Here is a 9,536-nt window from a genome sequence, read left to right on the forward strand (position 1 = left end):
AAAACAAATAACGATTGTCGCATTTAGTTGCAAATACATGTTTGAAATGATTGAGATGCACTCCGCACGCCATACCGAAGGCTTTGGAGCAACATTTCAATGGGGGGATCGCAGGCCAGGGTCTTGCAGGTCATCGTCCTCCCGCTAAGGCGTCGAACTGTAAGAAATCCACTCGCTTGGGGAAGAATCTTGTACGCTGAATTTGATAGAATATGGTGCTAGGCAAAAGTTTTCATATACTGCTGCACGGAGAAACAAAAATTGGAGGAGCTGGGATTTGAACCCAGGACTTTCTGCATGCGAAGCAGACACTCTACCACTGAGTTACACCCCCGCCAGAGCAAGTACATCTGGGAAGAGTCTCTCGTGGATCCTACTGTCATTATTTCTTAGGTTTGAACGGTACAGTAAGTGTTCGAGGAACCTATTCATGATAAGAGCTTAGCAGCGTCGACTCCGTGGCGCAACGGTAGCGCGTCTGACTCCAGATCAGAAGGTTGCGTGTTCAAATCACGTCGGGGTCACAGTGAAATTTTCGTTTACGGAAGCCATGGACGAGTATGTCAATTTAATCAGATACCAAACGATTACAGAGAACGGACGAACAGAACCTGCTTGAAAAAAGCTACTAGTGAATTTTCGCATTCTGACATTAAGGTGAAGGCGCCGACTCGCCCTTTCTCCAGGCGCGAAGTGTCTAATATTTTTGTTATTTATATCGTTTAACGCTAATATATAACTGAGAGATAATGATTACGCAATATTTTGCTCGATTAGACGTCTTTAGCCAGACAGAGTATAACAATTTTCCTTAAGTTATGGGGATAGAAAGTTTGTGAAAGGGGGTATAGCTCAGTCGTAGAGCATTCGACTGCAGATCGAGAGGTCCCCGGTTCAATCCCGGGTGCCCCCTTCATTTTTCAGTATCTTGAAAAAACAAATAACGATTGTCGCATTTAGTTGCAAATACATGTTTGAAATGATTGAGATGCACTCCGCACGCCATACCGAAGGCTTTGGAGCAACATTTCAATGGGGGGATCGCAGGCCAGGGTCTTGCAGGTCATCGTCCTCCCGCTAAGGCGTCGAACTGTAAGAAATCCACTTGCTTGGGGAAGAATCTTGTACGCTGAATTTGATAGAATATGGTGCTAGGCAAAAGTTTTCATATACTGCTGCACGGAGAAACAAAAATTGGAGGAGCTGGGATTTGAACCCAGGACTTTCTGCATGCGAAGCAGACACTCTACCACTGAGTTACACCCCCGCCAGAGCAAGTACATCTGGGAAGAGTCTCTCGTGGATCCTACTGTCATTATTTCTTAGGTTTGAACGGTACAGTAAGTGTTCGAGGAACCTATTCATGATAAGAGCTTAGCAGCGTCGACTCCGTGGCGCAACGGTAGCGCGTCTGACTCCAGATCAGAAGGTTGTGTGTTCAAATCACGTCGGGGTCACAGTGAAATTTTCGTTTACGGAAGCCATGGACGAGTATGTCAATTTAATCAGATACCAAACGATTACAGAGAACGGACGAACAGAACCTGCTTGAAAAAAGCTACTAGTGAATTTTCGCATTCTGACATTAAGGTGAAGGCGCCGACTCGCACTTTCTCCAGGCGCGAAGTGTCTAATATTTTTGTTATTTATATCGTTTAACGCTAATATATAACTGAGAGATAATGATTACGCAATATTTTGCTCGATTAGACGTCTTTAGCCAGACAGAGTATAACAATTTTCCTTAAGTTATGGGGATAGAAAGTTTGTGAAAGGGGGTATAGCTCAGTCGTAGAGCATTCGACTGCAGATCGAGAGGTCCCCGGTTCAATCCCGGGTGCCCCCTTCATTTTTCAGTATCTTGAAAAAACAAATAACGATTGTCGCATTTAGTTGCAAATACATGTTTGAAATGATTGAGATGCACTCCGCACGCCATACCGAAGGCTTTGGAGCAACATTTCAATGGGGGGATCGCAGGCCAGGGTCTTGCAGGTCATCGTCCTCCCGCTAAGGCGTCGAACTGTAAGAAATCCACTTGCTTGGGGAAGAATCTTGTACGCTGAATTTGATAGAATATGGTGCTAGGCAAAAGTTTTCATATACTGCTGCACGGAGAAACAAAAATTGGAGGAGCTGGGATTTGAACCCAGGACTTTCTGCATGCGAAGCAGACACTCTACCACTGAGTTACACCCCCGCCAGAGCAAGTACATCTGGGAAGAGTCTCTCGTGGATCCTACTGTCATTATTTCTTAGGTTTGAACGGTACAGTAAGTGTTCGAGGAACCTATTCATGATAAGAGCTTAGCAGCGTCGACTCCGTGGCGCAACGGTAGCGCGTCTGACTCCAGATCAGAAGGTTGCGTGTTCAAATCACGTCGGGGTCACAGTGAAATTTTCGTTTACGGAAGCCATGGACGAGTATGTCAATTTAATCAGATACCAAACGATTACAGAGAACGGACGAACAGAACCTGCTTGAAAAAAGCTACTAGTGAATTTTCGCATTCTGACATTAAGGTGAAGGCGCCGACTCGCACTTTCTCCAGGCGCGAAGTGTCTAATATTTTTGTTATTTATATCGTTTAACGCTAATATATAACTGAGAGATAATGATTACGCAATATTTTGCTCGATTAGACGTCTTTAGCCAGACAGAGTATAACAATTTTCCTTAAGTTATGGGGATAGAAAGTTTGTGAAAGGGGGTATAGCTCAGTCGTAGAGCATTCGACTGCAGATCGAGAGGTCCCCGGTTCAATCCCGGGTGCCCCCTTCATTTTTCAGTATCTTGAAAAAACAAATAACGATTGTCGCATTTAGTTGCAAATACATGTTTGAAATGATTGAGATGCACTCCGCACGCCATACCGAAGGCTTTGGAGCAACATTTCAATGGGGGGATCGCAGGCCAGGGTCTTGCAGGTCATCGTCCTCCCGCTAAGGCGTCGAACTGTAAGAAATCCACTTGCTTGGGGAAGAATCTTGTACGCTGAATTTGATAGAATATGGTGCTAGGCAAAAGTTTTCATATACTGCTGCACGGAGAAACAAAAATTGGAGGAGCTGGGATTTGAACCCAGGACTTTCTGCATGCGAAGCAGACACTCTACCACTGAGTTACACCCCCGCCAGAGCAAGTACATCTGGGAAGAGTCTCTCGTGGATCCTACTGTCATTATTTCTTAGGTTTGAATGGTACATTAAGTGTTCGAGGAACCTATTCATGATAAGAGCTTAGCAGCGTCGACTCCGTGGCGCAACGGTAGCGCGTCTGACTCCAGATCAGAAGGTTGCGTGTTCAAATCACGTCGGGGTCACAGTGAAATTTTCGTTTACGGAAGCCATGGACGAGTATGTCAATTTAATCAGATACCAAACGATTACAGAGAACGGACGAACAGAACCTGCTTGAAAAAAGCTACTAGTGAATTTTCGCATTCTGACATTAAGGTGAAGGCGCCGACTCGCACTTTCTCCAGGCGCGAAGTGTCTAATATTTTTGTTATTTATATCGTTTAACGCTAATATATAACTGAGAGATAATGATTACGCAATATTTTGCTCGATTAGACGTCTTTAGCCAGACAGAGTATAACAATTTTCCTTAAGTTATGGGGATAGAAAGTTTGTGAAAGGGGGTATAGCTCAGTCGTAGAGCATTCGACTGCAGATCGAGAGGTCCCCGGTTCAATCCCGGGTGCCCCCTTCATTTTTCAGTATCTTGAAAAAACAAATAACGATTGTCGCATTTAGTTGCAAATACATGTTTGAAATGATTGAGATGCACTCCGCACGCCATACCGAAGGCTTTGGAGCAACATTTCAATGGGGGGATCGCAGGCCAGGGTCTTGCAGGTCATCGTCCTCCCGCTAAGGCGTCGAACTGTAAGAAATCCACTTGCTTGGGGAAGAATCTTGTACGCTGAATTTGATAGAATATGGTGCTAGGCAAAAGTTTTCATATACTGCTGCACGGAGAAACAAAAATTGGAGGAGCTGGGATTTGAACCCAGGACTTTCTGCATGCGAAGCAGACACTCTACCACTGAGTTACACCCCCGCCAGAGCAAGTACATCTGGGAAGAGTCTCTCGTGGATCCTACTGTCATTATTTCTTAGGTTTGAACGGTACAGTAAGTGTTCGAGGAACCTATTCATGATAAGAGCTGAGCAGCGTCGACTCCGTGGCGCAACGGTAGCGCGTCTGACTCCAGATCAGAAGGTTGCGTGTTCAAATCACGTCGGGGTCACAGTGAAATTTTCGTTTACGGAAGCCATGGACGAGTATGTCAATTTAATCAGATACCAAACGATTACAGAGAACGGACGAACAGAACCTGCTTGAAAAAAGCTACTAGTGAATTTTCGCATTCTGACATTAAGGTGAAGGCGCCGACTCGCACTTTCTCCAGGCGCGAAGTGTCTAATATTTTTGTTATTTATATCGTTTAACGCTAATATATAACTGAGAGATAATGATTACGCAATATTTTGCTCGATTAGACGTCTTTAGCCAGACAGAGTATAACAATTTTCCTTAAGTTATGGGGATAGAAAGTTTGTGAAAGGGGGTATAGCTCAGTCGTAGAGCATTCGACTGCAGATCGAGAGGTCCCCGGTTCAATCCCGGGTGCCCCCTTCATTTTTCAGTATCTTGAAAAAACAAATAACGATTGTCGCATTTAGTTGCAAATACATGTTTGAAATGATTGAGATGCACTCCGCACGCCATACCGAAGGCTTTGGAGCAACATTTCAATGGGGGGATCGCAGGCCAGGGTCTTGCAGGTCATCGTCCTCCCGCTAAGGCGTCGAACTGTAAGAAATCCACTCGCTTGGGGAAGAATCTTGTACGCTGAATTTGATAGAATATGGTGCTAGGCAAAAGTTTTCATATACTGCTGCACGGAGAAACAAAAATTGGAGGAGCTGGGATTTGAACCCAGGACTTTCTGCATGCGAAGCAGACACTCTACCACTGAGTTACACCCCCGCCAGAGCAAGTACATCTGGGAAGAGTCTCTCGTGGATCCTACTGTCATTATTTCTTAGGTTTGAACGGTACAGTAAGTGTTCGAGGAACCTATTCATGATAAGAGCTTAGCAGCGTCGACTCCGTGGCGCAACGGTAGCGCGTCTACACTAGATCGCGTGTTTGCGTGTTCAAATCACGTCGGGGGTCACAGTGAAATTTTCGTTTACGGAAGCCATGGACGAGTATGTCAATTTAATCAGATACCAAACGATTACAGAGAACGGACGAACAGAACCTGCTTGAAAAAAGCTACTAGTGAATTTTCGCATTCTGACATTAAGGTGAAGGCGCCGACTCGCCCTTTCTCCAGGCGCGAAGTGTCTAATATTTTTGTTATTTATATCGTTTAACGCTAATATATAACTGAGAGATAATGATTACGCAATATTTTGCTCGATTAGACGTCTTTAGCCAGACAGAGTATAACAATTTTCCTTAAGTTATGGGGATAGAAAGTTTGTGAAAGGGGGTATAGCTCAGTCGTAGAGCATTCGACTGCAGATCGAGAGGTCCCGGTTCAATCCCGGGTGCCCCCTTCATTTTTCAGTATCTTGAAAAAACAAATAACGATTGTCGCATTTAGTTGCAAATACATGTTTGAAATGATTGAGATGCACTCCGCACGCCATACCGAAGGCTTTGGAGCAACATTTCAATGGGGGATCGCAGGCCAGGGTCTTGCAGGTCATCGTCCTCCCGCTAAGGCGTCGAACTGTAAGAAATCCACTTGCTTGGGGAAGAATCTTGTACGCTGAATTTGATAGAATATGGTGCTAGGCAAAAGTTTTCATATACTGCTGCACGGAGAAACAAAAATTGGAGGAGCTGGGATTTGAACCCAGGACTTTCTGCATGCGAAGCAGACACTCTACCACTGAGTTACACCCCCGCCAGAGCAAGTACATCTGGGAAGAGTCTCTCGTGGATCCTACTGTCATTATTTCTTAGGTTTGAACGGTACAGTAAGTGTTCGAGGAACCTATTCATGATAAGAGCTTAGCAGCGTCGACTCCGTGGCGCAACGGTAGCGCGTCTGACTCCAGATCAGAAGGTTGTGTGTTCAAATCACGTCGGGGTCACAGTGAAATTTTCGTTTACGGAAGCCATGGACGAGTATGTCAATTTAATCAGATACCAAACGATTACAGAGAACGGACGAACAGAACCTGCTTGAAAAAAGCTACTAGTGAATTTTCGCATTCTGACATTAAGGTGAAGGCGCCGACTCGCACTTTCTCCAGGCGCGAAGTGTCTAATATTTTTGTTATTTATATCGTTTAACGCTAATCATATAACTGAGAGATAATGATTACGCAATATTTTGCTCGATTAGACGTCTTTAGCCAGACAGAGTATAACAATTTTCCTTAAGTTATGGGGATAGAAAGTTTGTGAAAGGGGGTATAGCTCAGTCGTAGAGCATTCGACTGCAGATCGAGAGGTCCCCGGTTCAATCCCGGGTGCCCCCTTCATTTTTCAGTATCTTGAAAAAACAAATAACGATTGTCGCATTTAGTTGCAAATACATGTTTGAAATGATTGAGATGCACTCCGCACGCCATACCGAAGGCTTTGGAGCAACATTTCAATGGGGGGGATCGCAGGCCAGGGTCTTGCAGGTCATCGTCCTCCCGCTAAGGCGTCGAACTGTAAGAAATCCACTTGCTTGGGGAAGAATCTTGTACGCTGAATTTGATAGAATATGGTGCTAGGCAAAAGTTTTCATATACTGCTGCACGGAGAAACAAAAATTGGAGGAGCTGGGATTTGAACCCAGGACTTTCTGCATGCGAAGCAGACACTCTACCACTGAGTTACACCCCCGCCAGAGCAAGTACATCTGGGAAGAGTCTCTCGTGGATCCTACTGTCATTATTTCTTAGGTTTGAACGGTACAGTAAGTGTTCGAGGAACCTATTCATGATAAGAGCTTAGCAGCGTCGACTCCGTGGCGCAACGGTAGCGCGTCTGACTCCAGATCAGAAGGTTGCGTGTTCAAATCACGTCGGGGTCACAGTGAAATTTTCGTTTACGGAAGCCATGGACGAGTATGTCAATTTAATCAGATACCAAACGATTACAGAGAACGGACGAACAGAACCTGCTTGAAAAAAGCTACTAGTGAATTTTCGCATTCTGACATTAAGGTGAAGGCGCCGACTCGCACTTTCTCCAGGCGCGAAGTGTCTAATATTTTTGTTATTTATATCGTTTAACGCTAATATATAACTGAGAGATAATGATTACGCAATATTTTGCTCGATTAGACGTCTTTAGCCAGACAGAGTATAACAATTTTCCTTAAGTTATGGGGATAGAAAGTTTGTGAAAGGGGGTATAGCTCAGTCGTAGAGCATTCGACTGCAGATCGAGAGGTCCCCGGTTCAATCCCGGGTGCCCCCTTCATTTTTCAGTATCTTGAAAAAACAAATAACGATTGTCGCATTTAGTTGCAAATACATGTTTGAAATGATTGAGATGCACTCCGCACGCCATACCGAAGGCTTTGGAGCAACATTTCAATGGGGGGATCGCAGGCCAGGGTCTTGCAGGTCATCGTCCTCCCGCTAAGGCGTCGAACTGTAAGAAATCCACTTGCTTGGGGAAGAATCTTGTACGCTGAATTTGATAGAATATGGTGCTAGGCAAAAGTTTTCATATACTGCTGCACGGAGAAACAAAAATTGGAGGAGCTGGGATTTGAACCCAGGACTTTCTGCATGCGAAGCAGACACTCTACCACTGAGTTACACCCCCGCCAGAGCAAGTACATCTGGGAAGAGTCTCTCGTGGATCCTACTGTCATTATTTCTTAGGTTTGAACGGTACAGTAAGTGTTCGAGGAACCTATTCATGATAAGAGCTTAGCAGCGTCGACTCCGTGGCGCAACGGTAGCGCGTCTGACTCCAGATCAGAAGGTTGCGTGTTCAAATCACGTCGGGGTCACAGTGAAATTTTCGTTTACGGAAGCCATGGACGAGTATGTCAATTTAATCAGATACCAAACGATTACAGAGAACGGACGAACAGAACCTGCTTGAAAAAAGCTACTAGTGAATTTTCGCATTCTGACATTAAGGTGAAGGCGCCGACTCGCACTTTCTCCAGGCGCGAAGTGTCTAATATTTTTGTTATTTATATCGTTTAACGCTAATATATAACTGAGAGATAATGATTACGCAATATTTTGCTCGATTAGACGTCTTTAGCCAGACAGAGTATAACAATTTTCCTTAAGTTATGGGGATAGAAAGTTTGTGAAAGGGGGTATAGCTCAGTCGTAGAGCATTCGACTGCAGATCGAGAGGTCCCCGGTTCAATCCCGGGTGCCCCCTTCATTTTTCAGTATCTTGAAAAAACAAATAACGATTGTCGCATTTAGTTGCAAATACATGTTTGAAATGATTGAGATGCACTCCGCACGCCATACCGAAGGCTTTGGAGCAACATTTCAATGGGGGGATCGCAGGCCAGGGTCTTGCAGGTCATCGTCCTCCCGCTAAGGCGTCGAACTGTAAGAAATCCACTTGCTTGGGGAAGAATCTTGTACGCTGAATTTGATAGAATATGGTGCTAGGCAAAAGTTTTCATATACTGCTGCACGGAGAAACAAAAATTGGAGGAGCTGGGATTTGAACCCAGGACTTTCTGCATGCGAAGCAGACACTCTACCACTGAGTTACACCCCCGCCAGAGCAAGTACATCTGGGAAGAGTCTCTCGTGGATCCTACTGTCATTATTTCTTAGGTTTGAACGGTACAGTAAGTGTTCGAGGAACCTATTCATGATAAGAGCTTAGCAGCGTCGACTCCGTGGCGCAACGGTAGCGCGTCTGACTCCAGATCAGAAGGTTGCGTGTTCAAATCACGTCGGGGTCACAGTGAAATTTTCGTTTACGGAAGCCATGGACGAGTATGTCAATTTAATCAGATACCAAACGATTACAGAGAACGGACGAACAGAACCTGCTTGAAAAAAGCTACTAGTGAATTTTCGCATTCTGACATTAAGGTGAAGGCGCCGACTCGCACTTTCTCCAGGCGCGAAGTGTCTAATATTTTTGTTATTTATATCGTTTAACGCTAATATATAACTGAGAGATAATGATTACGCAATATTTTGCTCGATTAGACGTCTTTAGCCAGACAGAGTATAACAATTTTCCTTAAGTTATGGGGATAGAAAGTTTGTGAAAGGGGGTATAGCTCAGTCGTAGAGCATTCGACTGCAGATCGAGAGGTCCCCGGTTCAATCCCGGGTGCCCCCTTCATTTTTCAGTATCTTGAAAAAACAAATAACGATTGTCGCATTTAGTTGCAAATACATGTTTGAAATGATTGAGATGCACTCCGCACGCCATACCGAAGGCTTTGGAGCAACATTTCAATGGGGGGATCGCAGGCCAGGGTCTTGCAGGTCATCGTCCTCCCGCTAAGGCGTCGAACTGTAAGAAATCCACTTGCTTGGGGAAGAATCTTGTACGCTGAATTTGA

The 9,536-nt window shown here is 44.7% G+C and overlaps 29 non-coding genes across 29 annotated transcripts; 19 read left to right on the plus strand and 10 right to left on the minus strand.

The window, feature by feature from the left end:
- Window positions 1-262: 262 nt before the first annotated feature.
- On the minus strand, window positions 263-334 carry Trnaa-cgc (transfer RNA alanine (anticodon CGC)). Its single transcript has one exon. It is a non-coding gene; the product is annotated as a tRNA-Ala (tRNA).
- Window positions 335-452: 118 nt separating this feature from the next.
- Window positions 453-524, plus strand: Trnaw-cca (transfer RNA tryptophan (anticodon CCA)). Its single transcript has one exon. It is a non-coding gene; the product is annotated as a tRNA-Trp (tRNA).
- A 317-nt stretch (window positions 525-841) lies between these two features.
- Trnac-gca (transfer RNA cysteine (anticodon GCA)) lies at window positions 842-913 on the plus strand. Its single transcript has one exon. It is a non-coding gene; the product is annotated as a tRNA-Cys (tRNA).
- A 282-nt stretch (window positions 914-1,195) lies between these two features.
- Window positions 1,196-1,267, minus strand: Trnaa-cgc (transfer RNA alanine (anticodon CGC)). The gene has a single exon. It is a non-coding gene; the product is annotated as a tRNA-Ala (tRNA).
- Window positions 1,268-1,385: 118 nt separating this feature from the next.
- On the plus strand, window positions 1,386-1,457 carry Trnaw-cca (transfer RNA tryptophan (anticodon CCA)). Its single transcript has one exon. It is a non-coding gene; the product is annotated as a tRNA-Trp (tRNA).
- Window positions 1,458-1,774: 317 nt separating this feature from the next.
- Trnac-gca (transfer RNA cysteine (anticodon GCA)) lies at window positions 1,775-1,846 on the plus strand. The gene has a single exon. It is a non-coding gene; the product is annotated as a tRNA-Cys (tRNA).
- A 282-nt stretch (window positions 1,847-2,128) lies between these two features.
- Trnaa-cgc (transfer RNA alanine (anticodon CGC)) lies at window positions 2,129-2,200 on the minus strand. Its single transcript has one exon. It is a non-coding gene; the product is annotated as a tRNA-Ala (tRNA).
- Window positions 2,201-2,318: 118 nt separating this feature from the next.
- Window positions 2,319-2,390, plus strand: Trnaw-cca (transfer RNA tryptophan (anticodon CCA)). Its single transcript has one exon. It is a non-coding gene; the product is annotated as a tRNA-Trp (tRNA).
- A 317-nt stretch (window positions 2,391-2,707) lies between these two features.
- Window positions 2,708-2,779, plus strand: Trnac-gca (transfer RNA cysteine (anticodon GCA)). The gene has a single exon. It is a non-coding gene; the product is annotated as a tRNA-Cys (tRNA).
- Window positions 2,780-3,061: 282 nt separating this feature from the next.
- Window positions 3,062-3,133, minus strand: Trnaa-cgc (transfer RNA alanine (anticodon CGC)). Its single transcript has one exon. It is a non-coding gene; the product is annotated as a tRNA-Ala (tRNA).
- Window positions 3,134-3,251: 118 nt separating this feature from the next.
- On the plus strand, window positions 3,252-3,323 carry Trnaw-cca (transfer RNA tryptophan (anticodon CCA)). The gene has a single exon. It is a non-coding gene; the product is annotated as a tRNA-Trp (tRNA).
- Window positions 3,324-3,640: 317 nt separating this feature from the next.
- Window positions 3,641-3,712, plus strand: Trnac-gca (transfer RNA cysteine (anticodon GCA)). Its single transcript has one exon. It is a non-coding gene; the product is annotated as a tRNA-Cys (tRNA).
- Window positions 3,713-3,994: 282 nt separating this feature from the next.
- Trnaa-cgc (transfer RNA alanine (anticodon CGC)) lies at window positions 3,995-4,066 on the minus strand. Its single transcript has one exon. It is a non-coding gene; the product is annotated as a tRNA-Ala (tRNA).
- A 118-nt stretch (window positions 4,067-4,184) lies between these two features.
- Window positions 4,185-4,256, plus strand: Trnaw-cca (transfer RNA tryptophan (anticodon CCA)). The gene has a single exon. It is a non-coding gene; the product is annotated as a tRNA-Trp (tRNA).
- Window positions 4,257-4,573: 317 nt separating this feature from the next.
- Window positions 4,574-4,645, plus strand: Trnac-gca (transfer RNA cysteine (anticodon GCA)). Its single transcript has one exon. It is a non-coding gene; the product is annotated as a tRNA-Cys (tRNA).
- A 282-nt stretch (window positions 4,646-4,927) lies between these two features.
- Window positions 4,928-4,999, minus strand: Trnaa-cgc (transfer RNA alanine (anticodon CGC)). The gene has a single exon. It is a non-coding gene; the product is annotated as a tRNA-Ala (tRNA).
- Window positions 5,000-5,506: 507 nt separating this feature from the next.
- On the plus strand, window positions 5,507-5,577 carry Trnac-gca (transfer RNA cysteine (anticodon GCA)). Its single transcript has one exon. It is a non-coding gene; the product is annotated as a tRNA-Cys (tRNA).
- Window positions 5,578-5,858: 281 nt separating this feature from the next.
- Trnaa-cgc (transfer RNA alanine (anticodon CGC)) lies at window positions 5,859-5,930 on the minus strand. The gene has a single exon. It is a non-coding gene; the product is annotated as a tRNA-Ala (tRNA).
- Window positions 5,931-6,048: 118 nt separating this feature from the next.
- Trnaw-cca (transfer RNA tryptophan (anticodon CCA)) lies at window positions 6,049-6,120 on the plus strand. Its single transcript has one exon. It is a non-coding gene; the product is annotated as a tRNA-Trp (tRNA).
- Window positions 6,121-6,438: 318 nt separating this feature from the next.
- On the plus strand, window positions 6,439-6,510 carry Trnac-gca (transfer RNA cysteine (anticodon GCA)). Its single transcript has one exon. It is a non-coding gene; the product is annotated as a tRNA-Cys (tRNA).
- Window positions 6,511-6,793: 283 nt separating this feature from the next.
- Window positions 6,794-6,865, minus strand: Trnaa-cgc (transfer RNA alanine (anticodon CGC)). Its single transcript has one exon. It is a non-coding gene; the product is annotated as a tRNA-Ala (tRNA).
- A 118-nt stretch (window positions 6,866-6,983) lies between these two features.
- Window positions 6,984-7,055, plus strand: Trnaw-cca (transfer RNA tryptophan (anticodon CCA)). The gene has a single exon. It is a non-coding gene; the product is annotated as a tRNA-Trp (tRNA).
- A 317-nt stretch (window positions 7,056-7,372) lies between these two features.
- Trnac-gca (transfer RNA cysteine (anticodon GCA)) lies at window positions 7,373-7,444 on the plus strand. Its single transcript has one exon. It is a non-coding gene; the product is annotated as a tRNA-Cys (tRNA).
- Window positions 7,445-7,726: 282 nt separating this feature from the next.
- On the minus strand, window positions 7,727-7,798 carry Trnaa-cgc (transfer RNA alanine (anticodon CGC)). Its single transcript has one exon. It is a non-coding gene; the product is annotated as a tRNA-Ala (tRNA).
- A 118-nt stretch (window positions 7,799-7,916) lies between these two features.
- Trnaw-cca (transfer RNA tryptophan (anticodon CCA)) lies at window positions 7,917-7,988 on the plus strand. The gene has a single exon. It is a non-coding gene; the product is annotated as a tRNA-Trp (tRNA).
- Window positions 7,989-8,305: 317 nt separating this feature from the next.
- Trnac-gca (transfer RNA cysteine (anticodon GCA)) lies at window positions 8,306-8,377 on the plus strand. Its single transcript has one exon. It is a non-coding gene; the product is annotated as a tRNA-Cys (tRNA).
- A 282-nt stretch (window positions 8,378-8,659) lies between these two features.
- On the minus strand, window positions 8,660-8,731 carry Trnaa-cgc (transfer RNA alanine (anticodon CGC)). The gene has a single exon. It is a non-coding gene; the product is annotated as a tRNA-Ala (tRNA).
- A 118-nt stretch (window positions 8,732-8,849) lies between these two features.
- Trnaw-cca (transfer RNA tryptophan (anticodon CCA)) lies at window positions 8,850-8,921 on the plus strand. Its single transcript has one exon. It is a non-coding gene; the product is annotated as a tRNA-Trp (tRNA).
- A 317-nt stretch (window positions 8,922-9,238) lies between these two features.
- Trnac-gca (transfer RNA cysteine (anticodon GCA)) lies at window positions 9,239-9,310 on the plus strand. Its single transcript has one exon. It is a non-coding gene; the product is annotated as a tRNA-Cys (tRNA).
- Window positions 9,311-9,536: the final 226 nt, after the last annotated feature.

Source organism: Schistocerca gregaria, chromosome 3 (assembly GCF_023897955.1).
Source record: "Schistocerca gregaria isolate iqSchGreg1 chromosome 3, iqSchGreg1.2, whole genome shotgun sequence".
Taxonomy (NCBI): domain Eukaryota; kingdom Metazoa; phylum Arthropoda; class Insecta; order Orthoptera; family Acrididae; genus Schistocerca; species Schistocerca gregaria.